The sequence below is a fragment of the Sturnira hondurensis genome, unplaced genomic scaffold (genome assembly GCF_014824575.4).
Source record: "Sturnira hondurensis isolate 20B ecotype Veracruz unplaced genomic scaffold, ASM1482457v3 Scaffold0016284, whole genome shotgun sequence".
NCBI classification, from domain to species: Eukaryota; Metazoa; Chordata; class Mammalia; order Chiroptera; family Phyllostomidae; genus Sturnira; species Sturnira hondurensis.
In genome coordinates this window covers 229,475-240,975 of record NW_028088915.1, presented here as the reverse complement: position 1 = coordinate 240,975, position 11,501 = coordinate 229,475, and the positions used below count along the sequence as shown (strand labels likewise).

General features: G+C 49.5%; 1 pseudogene; it reads right to left on the bottom strand.

Moving 5' to 3' along the window:
- Positions 1 to 3,355: 3,355 nt before the first annotated feature.
- Positions 3,356 to 3,449, bottom strand: LOC119000861 (uncharacterized; annotated as a pseudogene).
- Between the last annotated feature and the right edge of the window lie 8,052 nt (positions 3,450 to 11,501).

Here is an 11,501-nt window from a genome sequence, read left to right as displayed (position 1 = left end):
GCCTCCTACACAAGCTATGCAACCTGTGGGGGCTCAGTCCAGAACCACGGTAGATTGCAGCTCAGGAAAACCCCCGACGCTGTCTGGTTCTGAGCAGACTTGTGTGAAGTGAAGCAGAGGTGAGTCAAATGCCTTTGGAGGAGGAAATGACTTATCAGACTGACCTTTCTTACCTGCGTATCCATCCATCACTGGCCAAAAACAAAAGAGAGAAAGAGAGAAGACAGTTTTGCAAACTCTTGGCTACAAACTTCTTTTTTTTTTTTTAGGATTTGATGAAACTGTTACGCCTGGTGAGCCTCTTTGAGCAAGCTGGGGGTATCTTTTAGTCAATTAAGGCCCATTCTCTAAGATCTAGGAGTTCCCTGAAGACAAAAGACTATTGCTTATATACTTGCCAAGGTCTCTGCTCCCACTGTGTAACTTTGCTCTTCTCCTGGGGGTGGAGATGGAGTTATCTCCAAGTCAGAACATGGTCGGCAACAGTTTGAAGGCCTTGCTGCATAGTAAAGTAGCCCTTCATAGGCTTTCATGATGCAGCACTTTGTGAGTTCGAACCCCAATTTAATCCTGTGCCCAGGGGTTCTTGTCACTGCAATTACAGTGGTCTTAGGTCGTGGACTCTGGGAAGGCAAAGGGCTTTGTGTCTGACTGCTTTGGGTGGTGGTAGCCGGGCACTGTTCACTGCTGTGGGACAGTGATTTCTCAAGTGGTGTCTGACTTTATCTGCTATGATTTTATTTGCACACTTCCTAGAGGTGCTCAGAGTCCTAGGAAGTGAGAGGTGGAGGGGAGTTCGATCCTCTGCACCCTTAATCTGTGTCCACGACAGGCCCAACTTCGCAGAGCAAATTCACGGAAGAACGAGGGCAACCCCCAGTTTCTCTCTGGCTGGTCCCTTGTGCGTTTCAGTCTCCACGAGGCTAGTTAATAATAATTAAACATTTTATGTGCTGCTATGAATAATACTAATGGCATAATTCTGAAAGTTACTCCCTAAGTTTGGGTCTTAAGTCTCCACTGCCTGACACCAGGGAAGTTGGGTTTAGTGTGGACTCTACCTCCCAACATGGTTTGCTCAGACAGTGATGAGGCATTCCTGTTTTGGGGAGTGGATTTTTCTCTGTAACCTGGAATCTGGATTTCTATCCCTGCTCTGTTCTCATGTTGAAGGTGGGATTCCATCTCCATACAATCTGTGAACTGTTCCATGGCAATGAGATTGTCATCATTTCATTTCACACCCCCATCGGTAACACAAAGGGCTGTAACTGATGTGGTTCAGAAACTGGAGTCCAAGCAATAAAAACGAATCCCTTATGACAGTCTGCAACAACGTGCATAGATCCAGCGTCTGGTTTTAATGCGAGCGGGAAATCGCTAACAGATGACTGTACCGTCTGCTGCACTGGAGTCTGTAGCCTTCCAGCTAAAGCCGTGTCTGATGGCAGCTCATCGGCCCCACATGTGCCCCACAGACGTGGGTTATTTACAGGACGCCTGGAGCGCGTGGTGCTCTATGTATCACAGCGGGGACTGCGTGTGTGACGGCTGAGATCATCGTTTTTCATTTCAAGCTTTAGAGACATTCGGTTTTAAAACCCCCTACGACTTCACTGGGATTGGCTTTCAAAGAAGAAAAACAGCCCCCAAGGTCCCCTCCTGTCCACGCACTAGTGGGATCACCACTTACATCGGTTAACCCATTGTGGGGGAGAAGGTCCCGTGCCCTCCAGCTTGCCCATCCTCCGATTTTGCCTTTCAGAGGAAGAGGACATGAGTCACAGTGATTTACTATGAACTCACACGTGTCTAGGGCGTGTGCACCCAAACCAGAAGGCACAAAAACTGCTAAGAAATTATACCAGGGCTCAGAAACAGATGTTTTGGGGCTTTGCAAGAGGCCTTTGGGTAAATCTTTTTCTGGCAGATATTCAAGCTTTGATATTCCTCATCTGGAATATCAAAGTGGTGGTAGGCAGAGTGGACAGACCAGATGATTCCTTCATGCCCTGCAGGTCTTACTTTAGGCAGGGCGTTGAGTGTATTCAGTTCTGTATCGGATGACTGTTCAGTCTACACACTGCCTTGGCCAGGATGGACACTGCCTTGAGGTCAAGGGCCATGTCTGGGTACACATGGTTATTACCTTAGGTCTTCCTGCCCTGGTAGGTTTACTACTTTTGAACCAAAGAGATTAAATAAGAGGCAGAGAGATTATTAGAAGTATTTTAAATAGGCCTCACCATGCACACTCTATCACAGATGTGTACTAAGGAAAGCAAAGGCGAGATGGGAACAATAATGTAAATGATTGTGTTGTGGGCGGAGGGGATGGTGGGTAGAGGGTCCTGACTTCCTTCATACGGAGACGCAGGTGGATGATACATCCAGGGATGGTGTGACCAATAATGGTCATCGTTCCCAAAGGTAACTATTGCCAGCCCTCCTGCACAAAGAGTCATCATTGTCACAGAGACACCTTTGAACATGGGCAACAATAGCAGAATCTAAGATGAACGATGGTAACAATGACAATTTAGCAAAACTTTGCTCATATAGAGAAAAGACTCGGAGGGACAGTGTTACTGTGGGTGAGGATACGCATTACTTATACTTTATTCTTTGTTCATTTGAATTTTCTGAATTTTCAACCATAAACACAAATGAATTATCTTGGTAGTGAAAAAAATTTAATCTCATTTAGTTGTTACCCGTAATTTAGAAATGACAGAGCCAGGGTAGTAGGTGGGGGAGGGGATATCAGCCTCTTGGGTGTCCGAGGAGCAGGTGCCGCAGGTGTGGCCTGGAGGGGCTCCCGGAACAGACCTTGAGGGAAAGGGGCTTCTTGCTGCCTCCAGCGATGTATCACGCTTACTCTTGCTCCCTCCTCACTGGGATTTGGGTGGTTCTACTCACTCCTTCCCTCAAAGCAAAAACTCCTGATTTCTGGCATTGATATCAGCACCTCACATAGAACCACATTTCTTCATCCATCTTAACAGTCAGATTCTCTTGACGTGCATGCCTGGGAGAGTTCTCCCTCCCTTCATAGCATTTCTGGAGCATCCTTTGGACACTAAACTGTATTGTTTCTTGTGCTGTCCTTGCACTATTTCAGGTTCATTTGTCAGCTAGCCTCCCCAAATCTTCAAGCAAGCCACTTGAGAGTGGTAATTGTGTTATCTTCCTTTTAAGTACACCTTTTTGGTTGTTTATGGCTTTATTGAGATATAATTGACATTGTGTTTGTTGAGATGTAAACATTATGTAATTTCAGGTGTATGAAGTAGTTGCACTATATATATGTATATATTGCAGTATGATTATCCCAATAAAGTTAGTTAACACATCCAAAAATACGAAATGCCTCATAATTTGTGTCATCCTTGCACAGGGGCTGTTCTCTTCTTCTCTAGATTGCTCCAGTGTCAGCACTTATTTCTAGTGGCCTCACTTGGTGCTTTGTACACATTTAACAACAAGATATCAGTGCATGATTCAATTGTGATAGCATCCTGCCTAAATTCTGGGAGTCTGTAAGGACCTCAAGGCATCCTGGATGACGTTTGCTAAATGCGACAGAAAAGAAGTAAAGTTCTGAATGTGGGGCTGTGACACTGGTCAGCAGGCGAAATGTAAGGGAAAGGCATGAAACTGTGGTCCTCATATGCCACCTGTTTGCCTCTGCCCGCTGGGTGGCCAAGAACAGTTGTTGTGGGTGTGGCCTGAAGGGGCTCCTGGAACAGGTCCCGATGGAAAGCACAGCCACTGCCATGCTGACTCCTCCCTGAGATCTGCTTATATAATAAACAGAACGGGAGGGATCTTTCCGAGGCACAACAAGCAGGAACACAGCCCAAGGTCCTGTGACAACACAACTTCACGCTCTGTCGACAAAATCTTCTAGCTGTGGTGGCGTTGCGAATTGGAGGCTGTGAGTCTCAGTCACATTGCAAAGGATGTGACTGCCATGGTGTGTGTGTGTCCACAGGCCACACAGGGGCTGCAGCCAGCTTCCCCTTGCAGCTGGCTGAGCTCACAGCTCATTCATCACCCACGGCTGTCAGGGCAGAGAACAACAGGTGAAAGCAGGCCTTGCTCATTGTTCCCAGGAAGCCTTTCGCTACGCCTGCCACCCGCTCTGCCCGACCTGTGCAGACCTCCAGCTTAGAGCTTTCATGCTGGGAGGCCAGCTCTCTGAGCCACTGTGACCCAGAAAGGCTTCGTTCTGGAGCTAGCCCTCAAAAGTTCCCCACATCTGGGCCTGGGAAGATGCTTTGGGACCTCTTCAGGGACAGGGTGAAATGCAGGGACAGGTGGGGGCAGTCCCTGGGGAGCTTAGCAGTGGCCCTGAGAGCGGTAGGTCAGGGAGCACGTTCCACCTCCAGGCCAGAGCCCCCTGTCACCTGCCAGGCAGCCTGAGGCACTTGGTATTTCAGTTGGTCAGCGAGTCTCCCCAGATCTCTAAGCAGGCCTCTTGAGAGTGGTGATTGTCATCTCTTCTTTCTACTGGGTTAGTTGGGTACTTCATTTTTATATATATGCAGCATTGAGCAATGATGGCAAAATGCAACTGTGTTTGAACTGTACTAGTAGCATCCTGCCTAAATTCTGAGGATCTGTAAGATGAAGACTTCAAGGCATCCTGGCTGAATTTGGCTTAATATGACAGAGAAAGAGAATGTTCTAAATGTCATGACACAGTAATGAGGCAAAATATGCAGAAGTAAAGAGGGGGTGTGATAATGAGTAGATACAGAGTCACAGTGAGGTGGGGACCGGGAATAAATTTTGGAGAAGGGAGGCACTTGGGCAGGAGTTGGGTCCCCAGGTTCTGAGAAGAATGATGCCAAATAATAGAAAGCAGGGGTGAATCTAAGCGTGGCATCAAATCAAACTTTAAGTAAAACCAGTGACTCTTGGCTGAAAGGCCTGGGGCTGGTTGCATCAGAGTCCAAGCAGGCCCTTTCTGTGCACAGAGGTCTCCGCAGAAACAGCCTGTGCTCCCTGAAGGCGGGCACAGGGGGGCCCACTGAGGGGGGGCGCTGGGGCTGGGGCCTGCCACTGGGTGGACAAGGCTTTCTTCTTCCTTCCCGAGGGTTTTTCCCTCTCCTTACCCTTGGTCTCCCCAGTCCAGATGGCAGTCCCTGGTCCTGTCTACACACAGAAGGAGAGCAGTGAGACAGGACAGCTTACCCCAAATGTGGGCTCCACCAGTGTTTGAAATTCCTGGCATCAGACTCACTTCTCATGGAACTGCTTAAAAAAAATGCCATTTAATTAGGCTGCTGAAGTCATCTGAATGGGCAATTAGCAAGCGTCCCTTTATTAGATTTTCTAGTCTGGAAACTGTGAAGTCATCATTTTCCATTCCCCTCCCCTCCCCTCCCACCTCTGAACCTCTGTTTCGTGTCCTGTGCTGAGACAGGTCTGAGTTCAGTTCAGGCCTCTAATCTTCCCTCAGGCCTGGACAGTGCTGGGAACTGTGGTGTGCCCTTTCTGGAACTCTTTTTAAACAAAGATTTAATTAATTTATTTTTAGAGAAAGGGGAAGGGAAGGAGAAAGAGAGGGAGAGAAACATCGATGTGTGGTTGCCTCTCATGCATCCCCTATTGGGAACCCAGCCTGCAACCCAGGCATGTGCCCTGACTAGGAATCGAACGAGCAACATTCATTCCACAGGCTGGCACTCAATCCACTGAGCCACACCAGCCAGGGACCCTTTCTGGAATTCTTGTAACCACTCTTATTGTAGCGATGCTGGTTTTCGTCTTACCACTCATTATGCTGCAATGCCATTCATTTTTTTACTCACATATTCTATCCAAATAGAGAGCAGTCCCGTTTTGGTCAAGGTCTGTGTTTCATACAAACAAAGCTTTGGGACATCTGAATCATAGTTTCTCAACAGCATCACTAGGTTCTGAATTATTATCATGAAACTGACAAGGCAACACAGGCCAGGTAAGTACTGGTGGGGCATTTCCTCCTCAGACATGGCAGGTCCTGGGGCTTGGGGACAACAGGAGGATGCTGGGAATAAGGCTGAAAGAGTGCTTGCTCCAGAGGTGTCCCAATTCAGGGTCTGGACCATGCCCACCCAACTAGGGACAGGCAGGAACTGCAGGAGCAGATGCCTCCGTGGCGGCATCGAGATCTCAAGGCGTGGGGTGGGGGTGGCCAGACTGTTACAGATAATGGTTTGCAACAGAAGAACCTTTACGCCTTGATTGTTCCCTATGGAACACCGCGCCACGGAAGCTCTGTGAATCCCAGGCAGGGCTGAGAAAACCTACAATAAGAATAGGTTTTTAAGCCAGCAGTCTCAGAGCCGCCCGGAAGGCCTCAGCAGGAGGTGGATGGCCCTCCAGGGCAGGGGAGTGTTGGGGACCTGGTCATAATTGTGCTGTGGCCACTAGGGCCTCACTTGGCATGTCCGTGACCCACGTGCAGGGTAGAACCTGCCTCCTTGGGGTTGTGGCTTGCCTGCTGTGGTCACCTGCCACCAGCAGGAGGTGGCTAGCTAGGTGGTCCTGCAGGCTGGTGAGATGCCCCCTGAAGTCCCACCACCTCTGCCTTTTGCTCCCTCCTCTGGCTACGCTGGCATCCTCCTGAGCTGTTCTCTCCATCCCCTCCCTGTTCCCAGAGCCTCCTGAGTCACCACACAAGCGTGGGGGAGCTGTCCTGGCTGCCCAATAAATGGGTTTCAAAATAGCTTTGCTAAGCCCACTGGGGACACCCAGTCTCCTGCCTCTTGTTGCCCCATTTCTCTGTCACACAGTCCCAGCTGTGTCCCTGGAGAGGCTGTCACTCAAAGGCCTGGACTGCACGCTGACCCTCGATCTAGGGCACCTCCTCAACTTTCCTCAGGTTCACTTTCCTGGGCCGACTTGCTGTGTGTGTCCCTTGTATTTCTAAAGGGAAGGTGGCTCTTTCTGGGAACATTCTGGAGTCTACCTGAGGAAATAGACTGGGGGTGTATTTCCTCAGCAAAAATATTTGCTAAGTTTGGGTAGGCTGTCCTTGGAGTGAAGAAGGAGAAGAACAGGGCCTGTGACCACAGGACCTCACTGTGATGTCTGCCTTTACTTACACAACAGCAGGGTTCCACAGGGCCGAGACTAGGGTGAGGCAAGCATGGTTCCCTGGGCTCCAAATTTGAAAGAGGGTCTCTCGCTCAAGTTTGTGCAGTCCCCTTCTCACGTCCCTCAACCCCTGTGCAGTCACCTCACGCCACAGCCTTGGGTTCAAGGGAAGATTACCTGGGGTGAGCCAGGGTGGGTGCCATTTGATCGATCACTCTCTGTCCTGGGTTTCTCATCTGTGAAAGGGGCCCAGTGACACCCCACCCATTTACTCTGCATGGTTGCTGCGAACACAGGACCTGACACTGGATGGGGCACATGAGGTGTTCGCAGCACCTGCAAAGTGCCCCAGCTTCCGGAAGGGGACACAGAAACACTACAACCCCAGAAAGAAGCAGCCTGTTAGCTGACTGTAGAGACTCAGAGAGCAGTGGATGGTGACTGCCCCCTCCTCATTTCCCCTGTGATCACACATGTATCCTTGCCCACTGGCCTCGATAGCAAGTATGTGGGAGGAGAGTGCCCAGCCCGCAGAAGGGGTGGGCTTCCATTTGCTGTGTTCTTCAGGGCAGACCTTGCTCTGTAAACCTCAGGGGCTCCCAGAAAAAAACACCCATGTGAGCTAAATGCCCCCTTCACACCCGAGCAGCCGTGGATCAGGGAGCAAACTGGAACCAGGACTGGGAGATGTGTGTCCCCCACCCCAAGTGACACAGACATGAGATTTGACACTCCTCCCACAGAAACAGGGCCCAGCACAGTGAAGCCTGTGCTCCCACAAGTAGGCGCCCTTCATGGGAAGAGGGGCTGCGTCACCTAGAGGTGTCCGCACTGTCCTTCCGCAGCCCCGTGGGCTCGGGCCAGGCAAGGTACTGGGATTGTAACCGGGAGCCAGCCCCTGTCCCCTCCCAGTTCAGCATCTCTGGTGAGGATGGGTGACCCACAAAAGAGCAAATGCTGCTTTCTGAGCAGTAGGCCCTGGCGGAGAAGTTCAGAGGCAAGCCTGCCTGGGGCCTGGAAGAAACCCTTTCTGTGCTGCTGCCAAACTTCCTCAAAGAACAATGAAGAGAAGGTGCTGTTTTCAGCAGGGGAAGCTGGAGGGGTGGGGCGGTTGCAGGTCTTGGAGAGGGCAGGCCAAGGGCTGCTGGGAAGCGCCCCTCCTGCTGGAGCAAGGCCTCAGGTGGCCTGTGTAGGGCCCTTGGAACACTGTTGCTGTCGGGGCAAGCCGTAGGGGTGCCAGCTCCCGTGGAGAGGACCTGGTTATTCCTGCTGTCCAGGGCCACAGTCCCCCACAGTGGCATGGAGGTAAGTCACACTGCCTGGTCACTATTGCCACTATTGTTAAGAGCATCACAAGCATTTGTTGGTTGGTTGCAGTGTCCACTATAAAATGTTTTTACGAAGACACTATGCATCCTAGAAGATTCCAGGCTACTTATGGAAAATGCAGAGCGGGATGGTGGAATGAAGGGCAGCATGGTGGGTTAGACCATGGACTCTGCAGCTCGCTGCCTGAATTTGAATCCTGACTCAGCTACTTACTGGCTATTTACCTTGGACATGTTACTTAACCTCCTCACGTCTGTTTTCCCCTCTGCTGTTAGGAGAATCAAAGGGGGAGGCACTGTTTGCAAAGCTCTCAGAACAGCGTCTGGTGAAATAAATAACATAAGTAAAATAAAAACATGCCCACAACAGATGGGAAGAGACAATACTCAGTTTTTTCAGATGAGGTCTGGCAGTTACCCAGCATACATTTTGTTTTTTAAGCCTAGTTTCAGTTGCTTCAAATCTGTTTTGGTTTGTGGGAGAAGCACATAGGAAGGAATGTGATTTCCAAACACACTTAAAGACCACGGTCCTGTCTGCCTCAGAGCCTCTGTCTCTCAGAGCAATGGCCTATATTCTTGCAAAGTACTGTGTAGCCACTTCTTTGAGAATGAGGGTTCTAGACTCCCAGAATCAGCACTGCCATGTTGGCGAGGAGAAATTATCAACAAAAAAGGCCTTGGCTGAGATAATATGTGGGGCTGATTACTGACAAATCTTCTAGGATTTGGATGAGAGTAATATTTTTTCCCCTCTAGGCAAGCAGATGTTTATATAATGCTGCACCCCCACGGGGTGTTGGCCTCTCTAGTTCTCCCAAGACACAGAGGGGAAGAGCAACCATTAGCTAGGGAAGGGAGATAAAGATGGTGGCTTCCCAGTCAGAGAAAGACAAATACCACATGATTTCACTCATATGTGGAATCTAATGAACAAACTGAACTAACAAATAAAAGAGAAACAGACTCATAGATGGAGAACAGATGACAGCTAGTGGTAGGGGGAGCTTAGGTGGTAGAGAGATTGAGTAAAAAGGAAAAAGGATTCATAGACACGGACAACAGTGTGGTGATTGCCAGGGGAAGGGGCCTACAGGTGACTGAATGGTATTGGAAAAATACGATAAAGATTAAAATAAAAAAGATGGTAGCTTCCTCCATCCTTTCCAGGACAGTTGGGTGTGGAGTTGTGGTGGAAGATGTGCTTTCCTGAAGCCACGGAGTGACCCTCAGAAGAGTGGGTCCTGTGGACCAGCCAGAGGAGGGACAGCCCTCTCGTGAGTGCGTCCCACGAAGGGCAATGTGTAGGCTGGGAGCTTATAGCCTGAGGCTGTCCTGGTCCCTCTTATGGACAGAGAGTCCTGGGTGTGAACCTCACACTTATCTCAAGAGTGGCCAGGCACGGCAGGACAATATCAGGACAACACAGAGTTTGGAGATTGAGTTGTCCAAGCATATTGAGACTGGCTCGGCATCCAGAATCTTGGGCTCCCTAGGCAAAAACAACTCATCAAGCTTCTAAAACTGCACAGCCGAGTCCCTAATACCAGTAGCAACCACTTATAAGCATTTACTATGTGCCAGGCCTCTTGTAAGTGTTTTATGTAGAGTCATTGGCTCAATCCTTGCCAACCCATAGGAGCTAGGGAGTGTCACTGTCTCCGTTGTATAGATGAGGCATCTAACACACAGAGAGGTTTGGTGATTTCCTCAAGGACCCACAGCTTATAAATACTAGTCGAACCCAGCTAGTCTGGCTCCAGAATTCTTGCTCTTAACCACAAGATTAAACCGTTTCTGAGTTACACAATTACATACTAACATTCTAAGAACAACACTGAAGGCCGAATTTCAATCCCATCAGTCTCCCTGAGGGACTCCCAGCCACTACACACCTAGGGAGCAGGTGATCACCAGGCACACAGTATGTTCTGGTGGCATCTGCTCTGTACGATGTTATGAGTGTTTAGTGTGCTCAAGACAATTTTTGTGCAGCCAAACTTCTCATTACTTCAGCCTAATAAAGTCTCCTTTTATGAATACCATCCAGTCGTCAAAGCACATGGGCTCTGCCTTGCTGCTTTTTCTCACCTGTGGATCTAAAGGCATGTTTTCACTGAGTCACTGATTAAAACAATGAGCGAACGGGATGGGCCAAGACAACTTCTTCAGTTATTATTTAATCAACAGCAGATCAGGCCCACTGTGGACTTGCATCCAGCCTGTTTATCCAAAGGGTGTCCTAGCAAAGTTCCTCACCCCGGCTCCTCCAGCTGCTTCTCTCCTAGCAGAGCTGCTTCTGTGGCCCCCTCTTCACCTTTCCTCCCAGGTCCTGTTCCTCCCCTCACTTGGGAGGTCCTTGGGGACAGGTTTTGAAACCAGAGCTGCTGCCCAGCACCCCCCCTTTTGTCTTCAAAGCCAGTGGAGCAGAACAAACCTGCCAGAGATCACATTACAGTTTGAGCTTTGGGAGGCCAGGGGCCAGCAGCAACTGTTGCCAAGGCAACCAGAGGTGCAGAAGAGAGCAACAGAAAAGGGCTGAGGCTCTGGATCCGCCTCCAGATCACAGAGTTGAGGGGAGGCCAGGAGTTGAGCCGGGTCCACCGTTCAGGAGCAATTGTTTCAAGTGTCAAGTGTGGTCCCTCTGCTGGCCCCACCGGCCAGCCCCACCGCACAGTGCCCTGTGGTGTTCCGACAGGTGCTCCTGTGTTGGCCAGGTCAGGGGTCAGGGGCCAGGGCTCTGAACTGTAAGTCAGGAAACCCTGGCACTGGAAGAGTGACAGAGAATAATGGAGGGAATCTAATGCCTCAAACCACAAGTTTAGGCATTTGTAATTTTTGTTTTGCCAAAATCCGCATTAAATTGGGCATTTTACTTTGCATTATTTAGGAAGGCTTGTTTGATTCATTTGTATACCCTTTACCTCCATGGAAATGCTGAAGAACAAAGTGTACACGTATGCATATTTGTACACATGTGTGAATGTATGTGTGTTGCTGTGTGTGAATGTGTGAGCGTGTCAGTGTGTGCCTGTGAGTATGAGATTTTGAGTGTGATCGTATGCATGTTTGTGTGATGTGCAC